A 23250-nucleotide genomic window follows, 5' to 3' on the forward strand; every position below is an offset into this window, starting at 1 on the left:
TTGAGAAATTTTTTGACAGTCACACAGCTAGTAAATGGGAGAGGTAGGATTTGAATTCAGGCCTTTTAAACTTCAAGCCTGACCATCTTATGTCTCAAGGCCACACTTCCTCTCAAAAAGAAAAAAATTTCCAAAAACAAATGTCTCAGGATTTGGAGTCCTAAGTTTGAATCTTGTCTGAGCCACAGCGCAACTTTGGGCAGGCATTTCACTTGGACCTCAGTTTACCTAAAGTAAAGGGGTTGGTCTTTATAAGACCCTTTCCAACTCTAAGTCTATGATTCTGTGATCTCAGACAATATAGGTTTTCTACCAAAAATAGGAGACTGATAAAAAACATTAGTACCTTTCAGTCTATGGGTGGGCATCTTTATTCACTTATAATTTGTCTATACATTTAAGGTAACTTTGTTGAAAATGGGAGAAAGGAAAGACAGGCCTTCACATATAATTTTCTACAGCAGGTCCCACAATTCCCAGTACAACAATATAAGATCCCAAACTAGACATTTTTCATTGTATTTACTTATTTTTTTTTTGTTTTTTGCAAGGCAATGGGGTTAAGTGGCTTCCCCAAGATCACACAGCTAATTAATTATTAAGTGTCTGAGGCCAAATTTGAACTCAGGTCCTCCTGACTCCAGGGCCACTGTGTCACCTAGCTGTCCCCTATTGGATTTATTTTTTTTTTAAAGACATGCAAAAATTCAGGTTTGGAGGCAGAATTCCAACTAGGTGTTTCCCATGTACAGTGATTACTGTGGCTGTGGAAATAACTTTGCCAGTGGTTTTTTTCTTTTTGTTCTGATTCTTCTTTTGAAATATGACTAATAGGGAAACATGTTTAACTTGATTGTACATGTATAAGCTATATCAGATAATTTTGAGAAGAATGGAAAGGGAGGGAGAAAAATGTGGAACTCGATCTAACAAAAATGAATGTTGATATCTATCTTTACATGTTATTGAAAAAATGCTATTAAGTCTAAAAATTTTGTTTTAAGAACAAAAAAAGAAACAATTTTGTTAAACAAACTTTTTTTTTTTTTTAGATTTTTCAAGGCAATGGGGTTAAGTAGCTTGCCCAAGGCTACACAGCTAAGTGTATGAGGCTGGATTTGAACTCAGGTACTCTTGACTCCAAGGTCGGTGCTCTATCCACTGCGCCACCTAGCCACCCCTTAAACAAACTTCTGATGCAGTTCAGTGACTCAGGGGGTAGAGTGTTAGATCTGAAGTCAGGAAGATCTGAGTTCAAACTCAGCCTTAAGACACTTACTAGCTATGTGCCCTTGGACATGTCACTTGATCTGTTTGCATTAATCCACTGGAGAAGAAAATGGCAAATCACTCCAGTTTCTTTGCCAAGAAAACTCCATGGACAGTATGATTAAAAGAGTATTTGACTCCGCTGCTGACCTGTATGAGTTTGGGCAAATTATCTGGCCATTCCCAGTTTAGATTTCCTCCTTATCTGCAAAGTGAGTGATCTGGGCTAAATCAATTTCTAAACCTTAGGATTTGGGTTAGAGTAGAGATTATATTTGAGATTTGAGTTTCAGGTTTCTTCTAACTCTATCATAGATTCCTTTCGAATCTACAGGATTCACACTATTTAAAAAAGTTAGAATCATACTGACTTTTAGGTTTCTAAATAACACAGTTCCCTCTTCTGTCTGATGGGAGATACTGCATCATTTGAAGTATTTGAAATTCAATTTAATATAGCTATGGAGAAATGCCATAAAGTTTAGGCAGTAAAGCTAAATTGTTTTGTGGATTCCTAAAATTATTCTCAAGAAGGAACTCAGTATCTGTTTTCTAAATCTGTAGGTTTCCATTTTAAAATTAAAATTCTATTTTAAAATTAACTCTTGTGTTATTATTTGGAATTTAGGAGTATGCTTCTGACTTCAGTTGATTCTACTTGAATGTTAGAAATCTCAGTTTTATGTTCACTGTGGCTCATCCCTCCCAAATCTGTCCAGTGCCCCAAACCAGCAATCATATACTGGAGGCTTTAATTTTTATATCCCCCAGACATCTGCTCTGCTTTCCCCTCACCCACTGGTGAGTACCTTTCTTAGTCTTTTATTACTGGAAGCATCACCTTTGCTTCATTCCCCATTCCCATCTTCCCCACAGCCTCTCTTTCCATACCCCACTTCCTCTTCTGGATTCATGATCAAATCCTTGCTCCTGGAAACCTATGGCCCACTCACCAACCCCACAACTATGAACCAAAGGGTCCCTACCTAGCCACAATTACTTCATGTGCATTGTTTCTCTCTTTGTGGTTGTTTTCAGCTGTTGTTCAATTCTTTGTGACCCCATCTGGGGTTTTCCTGGCAAAGATATTGGGAGTGGTTTGACATTTCCTTCTGTAGCTCATTTTATCAATGAGAAACTGAGGCAAACAGGGTTAAAATTTTTCAGGTTCCATATAGCAGTATCAAAAATCAACAATGTTAAACCAAACATAATTAAGATTGTGATATTTTAAAACTAAACGTTCTGTTAGAATACAGTAGGTAGGAGAGAGAGAGATGGAGATGCCTGTGAGAGCACACAAACCCATATTAAATATTTATGTACACCAAGCACTGAAAAACAAAAACAAAACAACCTGGATGATCCTTAATCTCAAGTGATTTACATTCTAATGGGGTAAGACAGTATACATAGAAGAGCTGGAAAAGGGATGATGGGGTGGAAAATTATCCTTAGGTATGATTTCTCTCTCATCACATTCAACTTAGATCAATGTATACCATGGAAACAATGTAAAGACTAATAGATTGCCTTCTGGGGGGGCGGGGGGAGCAGGAATAGGGAAAAAATTGTAAAACTCAAAATAAATAAAATCTTTCTTAAAAACAAAAGAAAGTTATCCTTAGGATATCCTGAGGGGGTGGGGAGGTGGTTTTATTCAGAAGCATTTGGAATATTAACAGTGAAAGAATTATCTATAAAACTTAAATAACTATTTGTCAGGTGGTCAATTGTTTTTGATATTTCTCTTGAGCTAGTAATTTCTCACCAGACTTATCTCTTCAAGTAATAACTTCTGAACAGCTTGAGCATTGTTAAAGGTCAGAGAACTCAGCCTATCAGTCTCTTTGGCAAGGTTTTATTTCTTCACTCTATGAACTTGTTCTTAAAGTTGGTGTTTGAAGTAAATGTAGAATCAGATTAGAAACACACACACACACACACACACACACACACACAAACACACACACACACAGAGGCCCACAGTGCTGTCCCTACCAACTCTCAACTGAAGGGTTTATTTCACTTCTCTTCACACCATGTCATCTTTTTTTCTTTCACTTTTTTGTTTTGATGAATTTATTTATTTTTCCAGCTACATTTGAAAAGAGTTTTTAATAATCTTTTTTTAGGTAAGGTTTGGATTTCCACATTTTCTTCCTCCCTTTCTTTCCCCCTTCTCTACACAGAAAATAATATAATATAGGTTATACATGTTTAGCTATGTTAAACATTTCCATATTGATCATGTTGTGAAAGAAGGTTCAGAACAAAAAGAAAAAACCATGAAAGGCAAAAAACATAAAACAGCTTTTAAAAATTGAAAATAGTATACTTTGGCCTGCATTTGGGCTCCTCACTTCTTCTCTGGATGTGGATGATAATTTCCATCATAAGTTCTTGTATGGCTGAGAAGAGCAATTCTATCATAGTTGATCATCATATATTGTTGTTAGTGTGTACATTGTCTCCTGGTTCTGCTCACTTCACTCAACAATCAGTTCATGAAAATCTTTCCAGACTTCTCTGAAGTCCAACTAACTGCTCATGATCTCTTATAGAACAATAATACGTTATCATATTCATAAGCCACAATTTGTTCAGCTGTTTCCCAATCGATGGGAATTCCTTCAATTTCCAGTTCTTTGCCACTACAAAAAGAGCTGCTATAACTATTTTTGTACATGTGGGCTTTTTACCCTTCCTTATGATCTCTTTGGGATACAGATCTAGCAGTGGTATGGCTGGATCAAATTGCTAGATACACAGTTTTCTTGCCCTTTGAATGTAGTTATTGCTCTCCAGAAAGGTCCTCTATTATCTTTTTTAAAAATTTAAATCTATTATTTATTTATATTTAACATTTTATTTTTAAATTTTGAGTGCTAAATTTTCTACTTCCCTGTCCCTCCCCCCTCCACCCCCTGAGAAGGCAAGTGGTGTGATATCAGTTATATTCATATTGCAAAAAAACAATAAAAATGATGAAAGCGAAAAAATTCTTTCAATTTGTATAGAGAGATCATCTTTTCTCTCTCTCACTGAAGGTGAATAGCATTTTTTTGTATCTTGAGTCCTTTAGAATTGTCTTGGATCTTTGTGTTGATCAAAGTACCCCAAACTTTTCCAGTTGATCATTAAAATCTTCCTATTACAGTGCTCAGTGATCTCCCATGTCATCTCACTTCACTTTTTATCAGTTCATTTTAGTCTTGCCATCTTCAGAAACCATCCCCCTTGTCATTTCTTCTAGCACAGTAGTACTCCATCACAATCATATGCTACAACTTTTTCATCCATTCCCCAATTGGTAAGTATCTTTTTGATTTCCAATTCTTTGTCACCTCAATAAGTGCTATTATAAATATTTGCTGAACATTTAAATTCTTTTCTTTATACTTCAATCTCTTGAGGTATGGTGGTATTTCTTGGTCAAAAGGTGTGCATGGTTTTATAGCTCTCTGGAATGGTTGGACCACTTCACAACTCTGCTAACAGTGCATCAGTATCTTGACTTTTCCACGTTCCCTTCAGCATTTATCATTTCTGATAGATGTGAGGTAGTACTTCAGAGTTGTTTTAATTTGTATTTGACTAATCAATAATGATTTAGAGCATTTTTTTCTGAAGACTATAGATAGCTTTGATTTCTTCTTCTGAAAGTCTCTCATTTGTCACTTAATCCCTACCTGTACCTACTATGGCATATGACTAGGTTTGGACATTTGGGTAGTAGTTTGTGTTTGAATGTGTAGAGCTAGGCTTAGAGGGTCAGGTATCTAGCCAGTGCCTCATCTGTGCTTATTCATTCATCCTATATGGATCCTATATGGAACTGAAGAAACATGAATTGGAAACATAGCCAAAGACTAATTTGCACAAGTGAAAGGATTGCCTGCTACAATGAAAACATATTTCCTTTGATGAGCATCATGGCACGACTGTTTGACTTGCAGAGGTAGATATTCAGTGCAAAGAAGATTATTTATTGAATTCAGGTTTTAAAAAAACAACCAAGCATTTATCGAGTGCCTATTATAAGCCATAAGCCATGGACTTTAAAAATTTTATTTCATTTGATCCTCACAACAATAGGTACTATTAAGTAAGTCACTTGCCCAGGGTCATACAGCTACTAGGTATTTGAGGTTAGATTTGAACTCCTCCTGACTTCAGGTTCAACTCTATATCCACTGTATTACCTAGTTCAGAAATTTTGGCCTCTATCATGTAGTCTCTTAGCCTCAACTGATCTCAGTTCCTTTATCTTTAAAATGGAGATTTTAGTCTTTATTACCTATCATAAAGGATTGTGTTGGAAGGAAGAATTCTAGGTTTCCAGCTGAAAGGGACTGTAGAGAATCTCTAATCCAACCCTCCCCTATGATTTCTCTGTCTCCTAGCCTTCTGAGTTGTACATACATACATATCTTTTTTTTTTAAGTTTTTGCAAGGCAAATGGGGTTAAGTGGCTTGCCCAAGACCACAGAGCTAGGTAATTATTAAGTGTCTGAGGACCTATTTGAACTCAGGTACTCCTGACTCCAGGGCTGGTCCTATACATACATATCTTGTAGCTGTTCTGAAAAAAAAATTACTGCTTCATACTCTCTCTCTCTTTAGCTATTCTGGCTTGTTTGGTTTCTTTCTTTTTTGGTTTCTTTAGTCCTAGCTAAAAATCTAATCTTTCCTAATCCCTCTAAATTCTAGTGCCTTCTTTCTGTCAATTGTTACTATTTATCCCATGTATAGTTTATCCTTCTGTATTTTTGTGGTCTCCACGGGTAGATTGTGAGCTCCCCGAAGGCAGGGGCTCATTGAAACCTTTCTTTGTATCCCCATGTCTTAACACATTGTCTGGAATAGCACTTATTCATACTTTGAAAAAAATAAATATATAATAGTGCTTTGGGAGGTCTATCCCCTCTGTTGTATTTTCAAGAAGAGGAGAAAATGGTGTAAGATTATTTCCCCAAATACGTAAGTAGCTTTCCCTATAGAATTAAGATTGTGCCATTGTGGGTGTTTATTTAGTTTTTCACTACATTTCCCATAGCCTAGTATGAGGCATTCATTTTCAATTATAAACTCACCTTTTGTGCTACATCATTCTTATCTAGGACATTATCCTATATCCTCAATAACAGTGTCATCTCTTCCCTAGTTCTTCAATTTGTGAGACAAAACTTCCTATGTAAAAATTAATTTATCTTATCTTCCCTTGTCTACCTGCAAGTTGGGGGCTTTATTGCTCTGACTGAAAAACAGCCTTTTCTATTATTGAAGCCTTTATGCCAGAGGCTCCATGCCCAGAATGTTGTTGATAATTTCCTTACAGGCTTTCTCCCAAGGGTCTAGAAAAACCATAGATAGCAATTTACATGTTATACTTCTGAATTCCTCTTTTTCCTTTTGATTCCCTTGTTATGTTTGTTATAAGCAGAAGTTTGACTTACTAATTAATAGAAACAAGCTCTTTCAGTCCCTTTCATTATTTATACTAAATTACACACCACAAAACAGGAGAGATGTCCATGGGGCCATCCAGAGCAATTATTTCTATTACTTCCCAGTTTGGCATGTATCTAGTGGTTGATGCCAAGATGGGAGAAAAAGAGAAATTCTCTTTTAAATTAAAGGACCAGAGCTTCCTTTTTATAATAGCTCTCTCTATCTGGAATCTGACAGCATTTCATTTGGATAAGCTTTAGAAATCAGACTAAATTTACATTTGGAAATTTCAGGTTGGTCTGAACTTGATCGTTTGGAAAAATGAAATCTCTTAGCCCCTTGTAATCTCTCAGAAAGGAAAACCTTTATAAAGTTGCTTTTATTTAGGCTAATTCCTTTCTATTTTCCACAAATAAGTAGAATCAAGCAAAACAAGTGAACCCACTGATAGTATCTGCCCCATTCCATACCTGTAGTCCACCACTTCTCTGTTAAGATCCAGGAGAGAGGCACCCTTCACTGTAAGTCCTCTAAAACCATTACTAAATGCTGAATTGATCAGTTTTGAGTATATATGGAACGTTCTTTCTCTCTTTGATCTCCTTGGACTACATGCCTAGTGGTGGTTTTCATTGGTTCAAAGGGTAATGTAGTTAATTTACTTTTTTAAGTATATATATATATATATATATATATATATATATATATATATATATTTAAATACAATTAAATATAATGCAAAATTCTTTTTCAGAGTGAGAGCAGTTCATTACTGTTCAAGGCTATTACTCTTTTTCTTTAGGGTTTTTTTTTGCAAGGCAAATGGGGTTAAGTGGCTTGCCCAAGGCCACACAGCTAGGTAATTATTAAGTGTCTGAGACAGGATTTGAACCCAGGTACTCTTGACTCCAGGGTCAGTGCTTTATCCACTATGCCACCTAGCCACCCCCAAGGCTATTACTCTTAATAGCTAGTTATAGTTGAAAAGGAAGTCTTCCTAAATTCAAGGTACATGATAATGCTTCTGGAACCTTCTGGTCAAATGAGAATTCAGCCTCTTCATACTTAGACACCATACTGGTGAAGAGCCTTGGTAGCCCCTGTGAGCTTAATAACAACCAGCTTGAAGCTCCAGGACCTCTTCTTCTGGTCTGTTACCTCAGATCTGTTTCTAGACTTAATTTATGTGGCTTGATGACTGACTTTCACCTGGCTGCTCTCACTCATCCTTGTCATGACACCCTTCCCCTATTTCCTTAAGGTAGGATATCTCCAGGAAATTCCTCTATCCCTTAAATCTCACTGTTATTTGGAATCCAGTGAATGACTCTCTTGTCAGTTCATTATCATCTAGTGAACTAGTCAAGTGACATGAGTTTAACTCCAAAGGTTCTTGGTTATCCATTATTGGTCCACTCTGCAATTCCTATTGTAAAGGACTCAAGGACGGCATTCCCTGATCAATACTGAGGCTTTGTAGATATTTAGATGTAGACATATTTAGATTAATATTCATATTTAAGTTAGACTTTGTAGACATATTTAAATGCAGATATAGTGAAGTTCCATATTTAAATTCTAAAAAGCAGAGATCCTGTCTATCAAAGCTATGACTTTCTCCTAGAGGTAGAACTTGGAATACAGATCTGGTTGAGTGTCTGTGTTTTTCTGTTAAAATGGAGACTAGAGTCCTCCTGAATGACTGGCTACTGGAGAGCAGTCAGTGCATCTTATTTTTAACTTGATCATATCCACAGGAACTTCATCATCTAGGATGATGAAGTCAACCATTCATGCCTCAACAGTATACTCTAACCCTGGGACCTCCAGGCCAGCCAACTCTTCATTTTCTACTTGACTATACTCATAGAGATTTCCATGCTCACAGTACTTCAAGATCAAATCAGCCTTGGTATTCATACTTCATCAGTATCCTCTATCTATAGGGGGAGATATATATATATATACACACACACACACCTATGTATAATTTCATTCAATATTCATTTGTTAAGCTTTCAGTATGTGCCAATTACTATCTTGGCACTAGGGGAAGTTGATGCAAGTATAACTAAGACAATCTCCACTCTCATGGAGCCTAGAGTCCAGTAGGGGGCAATAGGACATACAAATATAGGTATATTTATAAATGGGAATGAAGATGTTGTGAGGCACAGAATTAATGCTGTATTATGTCTGAGAAAAGAAAGGTTGTCTCCAATTAGAGGGATCAAGGAACACATTATTGAATACCATATGAATTGGATCTCAAAAGTTGGGCAAAATGATGGAGGTGGAGAGAAGAGGATATTCCAAGTTAAGGGAAATTTTTGAGTAAAGACATGAAAGTAGTAACATTTTGGACTTTGAAGAACAGACAGGATTTCAGGAGGCAGAGATAGACTGAAAGAGGGTCGTTCCAGTCCAGAAAAGAAACAAAAGGGGGAAAGTGTTGAGCCTTTGTCTGTTATCATTGTATCCATTCTCATTATTGCCACACTAGATTCATAGGGTTTAGAACTAGCAGAAAATAGAGACTCTCATAAAATCATTTCATTTTACAAATGTGTCAACTGAGACCCTGAAGTAAATGGAAATGTTTTGCCAAATGTAGCAAAGGGAGTAAGAAGCAGGGATAGGATTTGAACCCACACCCTATAATTTTGAAAACTTTTACCCACTTTACCATGCTTTCTCCAACAAAGGTCCTGGAGAATAGAAAATGAAACATTCCTCCTTCCACAGAATAGAGAGGTAGGGGACTATTAAGGAAAAATGTTGCTTTTATTGTCAGAAATAGTCACTGTCCTGGGTGTTTTGACTTACCTCTTTTTCTTTGAATATAGAGTTTTGTACCATGACATCACATTGCCTACCCTGAATAGAACCATTAGACTCTAATTTGATAATCTAAGAAATCAAAATTCCTCACATTAAGGTCAGTTCCATGTTTTACCAATCATAAAAAGATAGCTTTCCATCCATCTGTTCTATAATCCCCTGCCCCTGCCCCTTTTCCCTTAAATCCTTGATGTCTAGGAGAAATTTATGATCTAAGAAATGCTTAGGGGTAGTCAAGTAGACCTGGAGTCAGACAATTTGACTTCAAATCTAGCTACTCCTAAGCATCTCTTGGACATTCAATATCTCTATTTGCCTCAATTTCTTCATCTATAAAATGGAAATAATTAGCAGCTACCTCCCAGGGTGAGGATCAAATGAAATAATAATTGTAAAGCACTTACCACAGTGACTAATGCATAGTAAACATTAAATAAACATTAGCCAAATATTATTCCTTGATTTATAATAGTGGCAGTATTAGCAATAGTAATATTTATTGGGACTCTTGCCTAGGAAGCTGCCCTTAAGTTATTGTAGCCTTTATATGACAGTACTCTGCCCACTCTGGTCCCAGAGGATCCCTAAACTTTTTAAGGTGGCTTGTGTAGGTGGGATGTTTTCACAATCAGACATTGACTCTGAGGCTGTGGAGTGACCATCAGCTCTGCTAACTTCTTTTCCTCCACTTCTCATGACTCCTTCTTTACTTAAACTTCATTTGATTGGGTGGTGGTAAATGATTTCTGATTTCTGTGATGGCTTTGTCCTATTCCAGATCTCTCTCTCTCCTCCTTCCCCCTTCTGACCCCATTGATGAGAAGCTCAACTGTTTTCCAGTCCATGGCAGAGCTGGCCCCAGCACATGATAGAGCCTATAGCTGAGGAACTCAGCACCACTTGTATTTGGAAATTATAGATTTCTTATTCTCCTCTTTTGTGTAGCTCCCAGGAGAGTTTCTGGGAATGGTCCCAAAACAAAAATGATGTTTCTTCAAGCACAACTTCTCCTGGCCCCATACTGAGGATTCCTCTATACAATCAGATTCCACTTAACCCTTTGGCCTTGTTCAGGTTCTTATTTCAATTTAATAACCAAGAAGGAGAACAGCAATAGCTAGCAATTATATGCTACTTTAAAATTTTTCAGAGCACTTTTCCTGTTATTTCATCTGATCTTCACAATTTCTCACAGATAAATATAAGAGGGATACTATTATTATCCTCATTTTATAGATGAGGAAACAGACCCAGAGAGATTAAGTGATTTTTCCCAGGGTTATATAGCTAATAAGTATCTGAGGCAAGATTTGAACTCGTTTTCTTTTTTCTTTTTTAAAGATTTTATTTATTTTGACTTTTACAATTTTTCCCCTAATCTTGCTTCCCTTCCCCCCACCTCACCCCCACAGAAGGCAGTTTGCCAATCTTTACCTTGTTTCCATACATTGATCCAAATTGAATGTGATGAAAGAGAAATAAGGAAGAAAACATAAACATAAAGTAAAAGAGATAGCAAGATCAGACAATAAGATACCGGGTTTTTTTTTTTAGGTTGTATTTTTTTGTAAGGCAAATGGGGTTAAGTAGCTTGCCCAAGGTCACACAGCTAGGTAATTATTAAGTGTCTGAGACAGGATTTAAACCCAGGTACTGCTGACTCCAGGGCCGGTGCTTTATCCACTGTGCCACCTAGTCGCCCCTCGGGTATTTTTTTTAAATTAGAGGTAATAGTCCTTGGTCTTTGTTCAAACACCACGGCTCTTTATCTGGATACACATGGTATTCTCCATTGCAGACAGCCCCAAATTATCCCTGGTTGTTGCACTGATGGAATGAGCAAGTCCATCAAGGTTGATCATTGCCCCCATGTTGCTGTTAGGGTGTACAATGTTTTTCTGGTTCTTTTCATCTCAGCATTAGTTCATGCAAATCCCCATTCCTGTCCCTCCTGGTTTCTAATATAACGATAGTGTTCCATGTCATACATATACCACAGTTTACTAAGCCTTTCCCCAATTGAAGGACATTGACTTGATTTGCAATTCTTTGCCACCACAAACAGGGCTGCTATGAATATTTTTGTACAAGTGATGTTTTTACCCTTTTTCATCATCTTTTCAGGGTATAAGCCCAGTAGTGGTATTGCTGGATCAAAGGGTATGCACATTTTTGTTGCCCTTTGGGCATAGTTCCAGACTGCTCTCCAGAAAGGTTTGGTGATGAACTCAAGTTTTCTTGCCTTCAAGCCCTATATTGTAATCCTCTGGGCTACCTTCAACATCTAAAATATATTTTCTCTTAAGTTAAACCAAATGGACATTGAACACCTCTTGTCAATTTTCACATTCTTTAGCTTCCAGTCTTCTTATGCCCCCCCCCCCTTTTTTTGTTTGTTTTTTGTAAGGCAAATGGAGTTAAGTGGCTTGCCCAGGGCCACATAGGTAATTATTAAGTGTCTGATTTGAACTCAGGTACTCCTGACTCCAGAGCTGGTGCTCTATCCACTTCACCACCTAGCCGCCCCTTCTTATGCTCTTTTAATTTTCTTTGCCCCTCAGGTAGAAAAAGTAAAAATAAACCCCAAAGCCAGTGAGAAAGTTAGGGTTGTTCTATAAAATGTTTTCTCTTTACTGGGTAGCATTTCATTACTCCTGAAATTCCAAAGAAAGCTCTGTGTATATAGCTCATGATCAATTCTTACATGGGTGTCCAACCTTGTAGCTCTTCTGAGCTGCATTGCCCAACAAAAACTTGTCAAGGGTTGCATATAAAATTTAATTTTTATTTTTGACTGCAATGTTACCCTTTTCACCAATGAGTATAATAAAAAATATAATAATGCAATAAAGTATAATAAATCATTTGCTTTTTAAACAAAAAATAAGAACATATCATTTTTAATGTGAACATTGAGCCTGCTTTTTCAGTACCAGGGCATCTACATGTAGTTTAATAGAGGCTGTAACAATGCAAAGAATATTATCAAGATGCTCATCTGAAATATTTGTTCTATTTTTAATTTTCATAAAGTATGCTTCTTATGAGAAAAAAGTTCCTCACAAATACATATACTAACAAAAGAGGCATCATGAGCAGGGCATGTTCATGAAATGTTGGATATTTTTCTTTCAGCAGATAACTTATGAAAGTCCAATTGATACATGAATAATTTTTTCTTTAAATTGTCTATCTGATTGTAACTGTTCATTCTACAATTTTGTAGGCAATGTGTTAATATCATCTGTGAATAGAGCAGCAAATATACTGAAATACAGTTGATGTTTTCTAAAATCTTGAAATCTATTCTCAAAGTTCTATGATAAAATATAAATTAATGCTGCATATAAAATAAACTTGTCTGTTGTAATTATGATGAATCATATAAAATTTTAAAATAAAGATCCTAATTGCTATATGCATCTTTTTTTAAAATTTATTTTTTATTTATTTAAGGCAATGGGGTTAAGTGACTTGCCCAAAGTCACACAGCTAGGCAATTATTAAGTGTCTGAGGTCACATCTGAACTCAGGTCCTCCTGACTCTAGGGCCCATGCCCTATCCATTGCACCACCTAGCTGTCCTATGCATATCTTTTGTAAAAACACAAACTTCAATGATATATTAGTTATGTGGAAAAAGTCTAGCTGTGTTATTTAAGGAGTAAGCTGGTCTGTGATGTTGCAGCAGTGGTGCATATACTCACCTATTCCTTCATTTTCTAGTTATGCAGTGCCACAAGAATGGGCTTTGAGGGCCCCCTGAAGCCTGCAGGCCATGGGTTGGACATACGTGCCCTAGAGCAATCACAACTGTTCAGCAAGGATACAGAGCTTAAAATAATTGCATTGGTTTTCATTTATCTATTGACATCATAAGACATTTTGAGCCACTGCAGTGACCAAGGAAGAGACTTGAGAATCAAGATGATCTGAGCTCAAGTTTTTCTTCTGATGCTATTTGCATAATCCTGGGCAAGGCACTTACTCTCTGAGCCTCAGTTTCTTCTTCAATTGAATGGGGATAATAATCTCTCCCATGATTGCTCTAAGGTTCAAATAAGGTAATTTAAGCAGAGCACACTTCATACCTTAAAGCCCTATACAAATGTCAATTTTTTTAAGAGTGCTTTCCAAAGTTGAAAAACCAATATAAATGTCAACTGTTATTAAGCAAATGCTGCCTGATTTACCTCCTATCAAAGCTCTGTGGAAAGCAAAACAAAACAAAAAAATGCCTTTCTTTGATTTCTGATAATAATAAATGAGGCCTAAGTCTTCTTGGTTGCAAAATCTTTGCCTAAACAAACAGCTACCTTGCTCCTGCCCAATCTAATTTTAAATTACCAATGGTGGATGGGGAACAACTTAGTTCCTTTAGAGAGATTATAAGCACAATTCACTGAACCCTAAAACTTTTGGTCTGGAAAGGACCTTTGGGATGTAATACCCTTATTTAGAAGTAAAAGAATATGAGGCAAACTCTGAAGTTAACCTGCAGCAAATCATTATTATAGCTTCTAGTTGACTTTTTATCTTCTGCACCATCAAACTGCCTCATCCTTTGACAGTTTAAAGACTCGAATCATTTATTGACTTCCCAAGCTCTAATAAGTAAGAGAGATCAGTATTAGCATGGTATAGCAGAAAGAAAACTCAATTTGAAGTCTGAGTCCTTGAGTACAAATTCTTATTTATTTGGTGACCCTTGGCTGTTTGCTTTTTTAAACCTCTTTGGGCCTCACATTCCTGATCTGTGAAATAAGTAGGTTGGGCTTAATGATCTCAAAGTCAAAATGGAGTGAAAAGCTAAGTTGGGGATAAAGTAATTTCAACTACAATTCGTATGATGCTGGACTTAGACCATAGGTAACCCAGGTTGGGTAATGATAACTGATGAAAATCTTCATAGATGTTGATGACAGATCTTTAGACAAATGAAAGAGTGAAGAATAGAAATAATACAGATGGTCTTAGAATCCATTTCTAGCATCTGGTTATTATCTCATGCAGTTTGTCTTCATATACTACTGGCAAAGGTTCCTCTTCCCACCCTGCCTCCTGGGTCCCAACCCTTTCACCTCTTCACCCTAAATACTGGGTAAGGGTTCAGTGCTATTGTGTTATTATCCAGGAAATGTTTTTAATAGGAGGAGTGGCTAGATAGAATGGCTGTTCAGTTCTTGGAAAAGAAAGGGGTTTCAACAGAACTAGACAAGTCAGTCAGTGCTGGAAGGAATAGGCCTTTTATTGGATGTTTTTAAAGGATGCTTTATAAAATCATCTAAGAGAGGACCAGGCAGGAACAAAAAGGCAGCTAAGAAGTGCAGTGAATAGTGTTGGACTTGAAGTCAGTAGGACCTGAGTTCAAATCTAGTCTTAGACTCAGTCACTTAACCTCTGTCTGCCTTAGTTTCTTCATTTATAAAATGGGGATGATAATACTCACATCACAGAGTTGTGGTGAGAGGAAAACATGAGAGTATTTATAAAGCTTTTTATTATTCTAAACATACTAATGAGATCAACTAATTTCCTCTTTTATTCCCAATTTTTCTAAAATTTATTTTTTGTTTTGAACTTTAACACCAAAAAAGATCATTTTAATATGCATAGAACAATAGAAAGGGATTGTATATAAAACTGTAAATCTCCATGCTATACCACTTGCTTTTTTAAAAAGCATATAATAAATTCCACATATTATTTTCAGGACTTTGCTGGTTATATTGTACAGTGATCGACTGGGAATGACAATCATTCTATTATTGCATTATATTTTATTACCCACACAAAGATCCAAGGCAATTCAGAAGGACTTGGATGAAAAATGTTATTTATGTCCAGAGAAAGAAAGTTCTTTCTGTAATGGGATAGCATGTTTCATCATGAGCCCTTTGAAATTGTGATTGGTCAATGTGTTAATCAGGCTTCAAAGTCTTTCAGAGTTGTTTATCTTTTCAATATTTCTGTTGCTATATAATTTGTTTTCCTGGTTCTGTACACAATTCATATACCTTCTAAGATTTTTCTGAAACCATTCCTTTTATCATTTCTTATAGCCCAGTAGTATTCCATCATATTCATATATTTTAACTTGTTTAGCTATTCCCCAGTTGATGGTCATCCCCTCAGTTTCCAATCCTTTCCCACCCAAAAAAAAAACCCCATTTTATGTGTATGTGTGTGTGTGTGTGTGTGTGTGTGTGTGTGTGTGTACATATTTTACATTTTATTTGATTATTTGGAGTGCAGACAAGGTGCAATAGATCCTTGATTCTTAGATACTGCTTTTTAGATGCTTAGAAATATTTTTATCCTATCACATGGGAGCTCTATAGTTTGGCAATGACATTCTTGGAAGCTTTCAGTTTGGTTTATTTCAAGGGGTGATTGGTAGATTCTTTCTATCTTTACTTTATCCTTGATTCTAATATATCTGGGAAATTTCATTTATCATTTCTTTTTTGTTTGTTTTTTGCTAGGCAGTGGGGTTAAGTGGTTTGCCCAAGGCCACAATGGCTAGGTAATTATTAAATGTCTGGGGCTGGATTTGAACTCAGGTCCTCCTGAATCCAGGGTCAGTGCTCTATCCACTGCGCCACCTAGCCGCCCTGATTTATCATTTCTTGAAATAAGACTTTTTTAAATTTATAGTTTTCAGGAATTCCAAAATTTTTTAAATTATCTTTATTTGATCCGTTCAGTCTTTTTAATGAGATCTCATTTTTTTAATCTTTTGATTTTATTCTAACATTTCTTGTTCTTTTTTAATTTCTCTTAGTTCTGTTCTGTTTTCGGGGAATCCATTACTTTCCAGTTCCTCAGGAGCTTTTTTTTTTATTTTTCAAAATCTTGTTTTATTTCTTTATTTGTGTTTCATTTATGGAAAATCCTTCCCCCCCCTTTCATGTCTCATCAGAGACTTATATCATTATATAATTTCTTTCCTTCTGGGAATCTCTAGATCAACAGTAATTTTTAAAAATTGATTAGTATCCTTTTTGGTTTACTCATCACTTTAGTTTTAGTTCTCAAATTGGGGTTTTATTACAGAGTTTTACCTTTGCTTCTTTTGGGTGAGGTGTAGTTCCTGTGCTGATCTTTACCTCCCAGTATTAGGATTGCCACCCTCACCCTAGGATCTTTGAGGTTCATTGCAGTAGATCTTCAGAGCCTACTATGGTGAACATTGTCAGATCTTCCAAGTCCCTGGGTACCTTGACTATCCCAATCTGAGGATACTGAGCTGCACTAGTTCTTGATTCTCCCTGGGGCTTCCACTGTAGCCACCCTAGGGCTTTCTGAACACCCTGGGGCATTCTCAAGGAAGCCTCCTCCCCTTGCTCTTGCTATTTCTTCACCAGATTGTAGATCACACTTATCTCTAGTTCATATCTGGTTGCTCTGGGAGACTGCTACCTTATTTGTATACTGGCTTATATCATTGTTAGAATCAGATGGGTTAGTTGGGATAGTGTGTATAAAGTACTTTGCATACCCCTTTCCTAATGTTTGTGGGTTTCTGGCTGATTTTTTGTGTGATTCTACAGTGAAAGAAAGCATTTACTGTAGTTTTTCATGGTATTTCTTTATCATTATTTGACCTTATGCAAATTTCAGGTTTTTGATGGAGTAGTTATGTAGAATTTGTCTCTCTTCAGGTTGATATCTTGGCCAGAAGTATTTCTGACGCCTTCTTCTTATTGATACCTTCACACTGAATCTGGGACTGACACATTCTATATGAAACTGAGAAAGGGCAAGGAAAGACAGAGCCTTCAATGGGTTAGCATGGTGCTGTTCCCAGGACTTGATATATCAAGTTCTTACTGGGACTTCTAGGTCTATGTTTAAAAGATAGCTCAGGCAATTTACTCAGCTTGGAGGATCGTAAACCATTGCTCAATTGGAAGGTCATGGATGTTTCCAGTGTTTTATAGGAAGGGGAGGATCCTTCCCAAGTGGATTTGATTGGTTTTCTACCCCTGAGGTCATATCCAGGACAAATCACCTAGAAAATTAGAAGATTCCAGTTAGGAACACAAGATTACTATATGGGAGTTTGGGGTAGGGAGGGAGGGAAATTCCAGAAAAGGGGGAGAGTGCTAAATAATGGGCACTGGGGAGGAGGAATGATCACTAGATAATAGCCTGTTGGATAAATTCTGGGTCATAAAATTATGTTTTTCTGAATCACAACAATATGTATTATATCTTTAAATTTCCTTCTCAAAGTAGGTTCTCCATATTTGGCAAAATGAAGGGTTAATGGTTATTCTTGACATAAAACTAGCAAAGTCAGATTTTTCCTTGAGTTGGTTTTAGAATTCTCTACAAATTGAACTATTTTCTTCTTCTTTATTTTGAAATTTTTTTGTTTTAGTTCTCAAATTCCATTACATTTTTACCATGAGTTGCAGGTCAAATTATTAGACCTGGTTGATAATCTAGTAACTCCAAAGTAAATAAGCATCTCTGTAGTCTCTCTCCTCATTCCACATACATCCACATGTACCTGTGTACATCCTAATCACCAGAAATACATAAACATCTATGAATTGAACTGTTTGCTCCAGTAATTCACTCATCAGTTGCTAAAATAGCTTTGGTTTTATGGTGTATAGAGTAAGATGAATTCAGGTTTGAGTGTGTTTGTGTGTGTGTGTGTGTGTGTGTGTGTGTGTGTGTGTGTGTGTTGCTATTCTCAAATTAGCAAAGTCTTTTTAGTTTTAGAAGCGGTGCAGCATTAGTGAACAGAGTAGAGTCAAGAAGACTTGGGTTAAAGTTCTACCACTGAAACTTTATCTCAATGTATCTGTTTCCTCATTTGTTACATGAGGTTAATGCTATTCTATGAAATATCATTGTTAGAATCAGATGGGCTAGTGTGTATAAAGCACTTTATAAGCTTTAAAGCCCTCTACAAGTGTCAGTTCTTATTCTTGTATTCAAATAAGGTGCTAAATGAGATCTTACACAAAACCACAAACTTCACATTATTTACAATTGAAAAATAACTTAGAAATTTGAACATAGTAACAACAAGGGTCTGTTTGATTCTGTGTTGCCTTCCGGGTGCTTTTTCCTTCTGTGTATTTGCTTTTGTTTTGCTGCTGGTATTATAATTATTTCAACAGAGTTGTCAGTGGGTATACTATTTTTCTGACTGCTTTCTGCATCACTTAAGTCTTCACATGTTTCTTTGTAGTCTTCATAATTATTATTTCTTTTGGTGCAAGAGTATTCCATTATGTTGTCAAATCGCAGTCTATTCAGCCATTGTCTCAGTTGTTGGTCATATGGTTTATGAAAGTTTTTGCTATTATCAACACGGCTGCTATGAATAATTTTGTGTAGCTGGTTCCCTTCCCCCCCTTTTATAATATCCTTAAGTTATAGTCCTTTTAGTGGTCCATTGGGTCACAGGATGTGCTCACTTTTGGACTTTATGATATTTTGCTGTAGGATTTAGGGTTGAAAGGGACAGAAATCATGGTTCAATACCTTCATTTTATATTTGAGAAGCACTTGATCAGGGTCACCTAGGCAATAAATAGCAGAAATTGTATTTGAAGTCACTGTGGGGATTATAATTGCCCAATCTACAAGAAAAAACACTGAGGCAGAGCTATGAACCCTCTAATAAAGGATCCATGGGTCCTTCTAATAAAGTACATCTTATATCTTCTTGCTCTTAAATGCCTGTATTACCCAGGATCTTAATTGTTTGTTTTTTTCCTACACTAAAAACAATTTTATTGGATACATATAAAAGATGACAGGAAAAGTACCTTGGTAGGACATGAACTCTTATTTACTATTTAATTCTTATTTATCATTGTTTAATTATCACTTAATGAACACTACTTAATATTATTTAATAAGAAATAAATTCTTATCATTTTCATTATACTCATTTCTCATCTCCAGACAAAACAGTCCTATTTACTGTTTCCTGAATTCAGAATTTTCATCTCTATGCCTAAAATCCACTCAGTTGTTTACTCAAAAAAACAACACAAACACTTCAAGAGGTAGGCTATTTAGGAGATAGAATGCTAGACTTGGAATCAGGAACTCCTGTATTCCAGTCTAGCCACGTATAATCACTAACCCTGGCAAACACCTCAAGCTCACTGTGCCTCAGTTTTTGTTATTGTTCATTTCTGATTCTTCATGACCTCCATGCCAATGCTGTCCAGAACCATGTTTTAATAGGATTTGATACTCAAATATTCAAAAAAGACATGGTAAAATACATCAAAAATCTCATTGGTTAATAGCCCTTGCTCTTGAGGGCCAAAAGTGATGTATTATTAGTATGTGGAAGGAAGGAGAAGTCACAAATTGAGTGAAGCACAGGGAATCTTCACTAAGTGGTTATAAGATGGTCACCTACTCATGTTAAATAAGAGAATAGGTCCAAAGGTACAAAAATATTGGAGAACTTTCCAAAGAATCAAAGCATCCTACTCATGAATTTGACATAGAATTTGAGTAAAACAGAATGGAGATATCACTGTTAGCATTCTTGTGGTTGTGCAAGTGGGTTTCATAACTTGCAAACAAGTAGTGAATATTAAAGTTTGAGGTTACCCTATCTTATCTAATTATCCCCATGAAATTTATGCAAAATATCAACCTGATTATTACTGATTGGAAGAGGTCCAAATTATTTCTCACACTACAACCATTTCAAGTGTGCTTTCCACAATGCTACCTTGGTTCTAGTACTATCTCACTTATATATGTCATCTTCCTTTCATAAGTCATTAAATTTTGAGGACCTAAGGAATCATAGTTGCATTTTTTTCCAAAAAGGTTACATCTAGACAACCAGGTACAATAGTGGATAGAGCATTGAACTTTGACTTAGGAGATTATGTGTTCAGAGCCACACCTGAAAAAGAATTCCTTCTACAGGTGATCATACCACTTTTGTTTGAAGATTTCTAGGAGGAAAAGGAGAGACCCACAATCTTGTGAGACTGTCTGTCCTGCTTTGTGTAGCTTTAATATTAAGAAGATTATTCCAGGTATCTCAAGTCTAAATTTTTTTGTTTTTAATTGATGAATTGTTTTTCTAAATTGTTTCTAAATATTTTATTGATTCATTTTTATTTTTATATTACACTTATTCTGAGTATATTCTCTTCTCCCTTGTAACAAAAAACAGTTCAACGAAAGTCATTCATAAATTAGCCTGATAATGCAGGAAATATTCCACCCTAGTTGTCCCATATTATTCTGTTGAACGGAGGGAGATCTCTTTCATTATCTTTTGCTTGAGACCATTACAAGTAAAATTCCTCTTCCACAAAGAACCTTTCAAAGACTTGAAGACAACTATCTTATCCCCCCAAGTCTTTTTTGACAGTGGTTTTATTTGCATTTCTCTGATCATGAGTACTTAATTTTCTGAGTGATTATTAACAATTTGTATTTTTTCCTTTGAGAAGTCCCTCTTTAACTCAAGTGAAAATATATTCCTTTTAGTCTGAAAAATATCTTAGAGAACAGCCCTGGGTACCAGATTAATTTTGAGATAGTGGGCCATGTTTTCTATAATCTGCTTCTTTCTCAGGGATTGCTGCTTTGTCTTTCCCCTTCTTTAGTCTTTTTTTTTTGGTGGGATTAAAGTCCTTTAGTTTTTCTCAAGAATTAGAATATAGAATTAAGAATATATGGTAGGGAAAAAGAGAAGATAAGGGGAAGGAAAGTCAAGAATAACAAGTCAACAAGCATTTATTAAGCCTTAATTGAATCTTTTCCCTTAAAATGAATCCAGGAGGAACCCACCAAGCAGAGGAAGGAACAATAGGGATAAAGAAGACTCCCAATATGAGGAATAGAGAGATAGAGTGAACTTCAGGGAAAAGAGTCTTATCTGACTCTTTGTGGCCCCAAAGACCATAAGATACAAACTCTTTTTTCTCTGTTGTTTCTGTCAAAGTTCACGTTCAGTATTTCCATTACATTATCCAGCCACATACTCTCTTTTCCTTTTGTATAGTCTTTTTCTCTTCCATGTATATGTATATCTCTACATACACACATACATATACTATAACTCTTTCCAAACTTCTCTGAAATCTTCATTTTCATTGTTCCTTCTATTTTTCTATTGTAGTCACATACCATAGTGTGTTTGACTATTTGTTCAGCTCCTACAACACTATTCTATTGGTGAATTTGACTCAGAACCTCCATTTTGAGGAAAGGTCAAGAGCAACTACTCTTTTTCTTTGGATTTTTGACACTATGCTCCTCTCTTAGGGACACCCTTCCTCCCACCATTTTATGTATCTTCTTCCATTGAAATAATGGAAGCTCACAAGGGCTGCAAAGTTTTTTTTTCTTTTTATTTAGATCCCCAGTACTTGACACATAATAAGCACTTAATAAATATTTGTTGACTTGACTATTCCCTAATCATCAGACATATGGATTTGTCTCCAGTTTTCTGCTAATACAAGTAGTATTGCTCTGAATATTTTGGTAGAAATGAGAACTTTTCCCCCTAGTATTGGGTTATGTGCATATGCCTAATGGTAACATCTCAGCTATGATTTTTTCCTATGTTTCATTTTCAATCAATATTTCCAATATTGTTCTAGAAATAAAAGTTAAAAGGGCTCTGGCTTGAGGACCAGGTCAAAGGAATAAGGATTTACAAGAGAGATTGACCTAGCTGAGAACTGTGAATTAGAGCTAAAGAGTGGGGTGATTTGCTGAGAACTGTGAATTAGAGCTAAAGAGTGGGGTGATTTAGGTAGAAATTGATGTTGAAGTGAAGAAGATGGGGACAAAAGATAATTTGGAGCATTAAACATGGAACTTTAAGATTTAGTTCAAGTTCTACCAAATTCATGGACACTCTTGTTCAGTGGTAAGATCTCAGGTCATGCACCCACTGTTCTTCCTTATCTTTATGCCAGTGTAGGCATTTTCTCACTATTCTAGTGGCTGTTTTCTATGTCACTCCATACTCAGTTTAGGCTTTAAAGATTTCATTCAACAAACATTTATTAAATATTTTCTATGTACTAGGAACTGGGGGATTCAACATACTGGAATTCTTTATCCAATTCTCTTGATGTTTAATGGATACTTTTGGAGCATGTGGGTACCAGTTATAGTTTCCCCCCTTATCACAAGCCAGCTACTGTCATTTCCAAACATTTGACTTTCTATGATAATCTTTAGCTGCTTTTCCTTTGCAGTTCATGGTTGGTGATGAGTTGTAGTAAGCCCAATGACCACTATATACTTCTTTATTGCCATTTGAGTGACACACAACTAACTCTTCAGAGATTCTGACATTTTATTACTCATAGCCAATTAATAATATTACTGAAAAAATATGGGTAAAAATATGGGCCTTTGTTAACAGGAAAGAGATTGAATTAGGTTTAAAATGGGGATACAAAGAATTCTGGGAAATGTCCTTTCATTAAAGATGATAGCAATCAGGGGCGGCTAGGTGGCATAGTGGATAAAGCACTGGCCTTGGAGTCAGGAGTACCCGGCTTCAAATCCGGTCTCAGACACTTAATAATTACCTAGCTGTGTGGCCTTGGGCAAGCCACTTAACCCCATTTGCCTTGAAAAAAAAAGCCTTTAAAAAAAAAGAAACTCATAAATGGTGAAGTTTGAGAAAAATGGGAGAAGGGAGTGAGCATC

At 36.1% G+C, this 23250-nt stretch overlaps 1 protein-coding gene across 2 annotated transcripts in view; it reads left to right on the forward strand.

The window, feature by feature from the left end:
* SH3D19 (SH3 domain containing 19) overlaps positions 1-23250 on the forward strand; it is a 205138-nt gene that overhangs the window by 41299 nt on the left and 140589 nt on the right. The gene's annotated exons all lie outside the window — the stretch shown is intronic.

Source organism: Macrotis lagotis, chromosome 3, assembly GCF_037893015.1.
Source record: "Macrotis lagotis isolate mMagLag1 chromosome 3, bilby.v1.9.chrom.fasta, whole genome shotgun sequence".
NCBI lineage: Eukaryota > Metazoa > Chordata > Mammalia > Peramelemorphia > Peramelidae > Macrotis > Macrotis lagotis.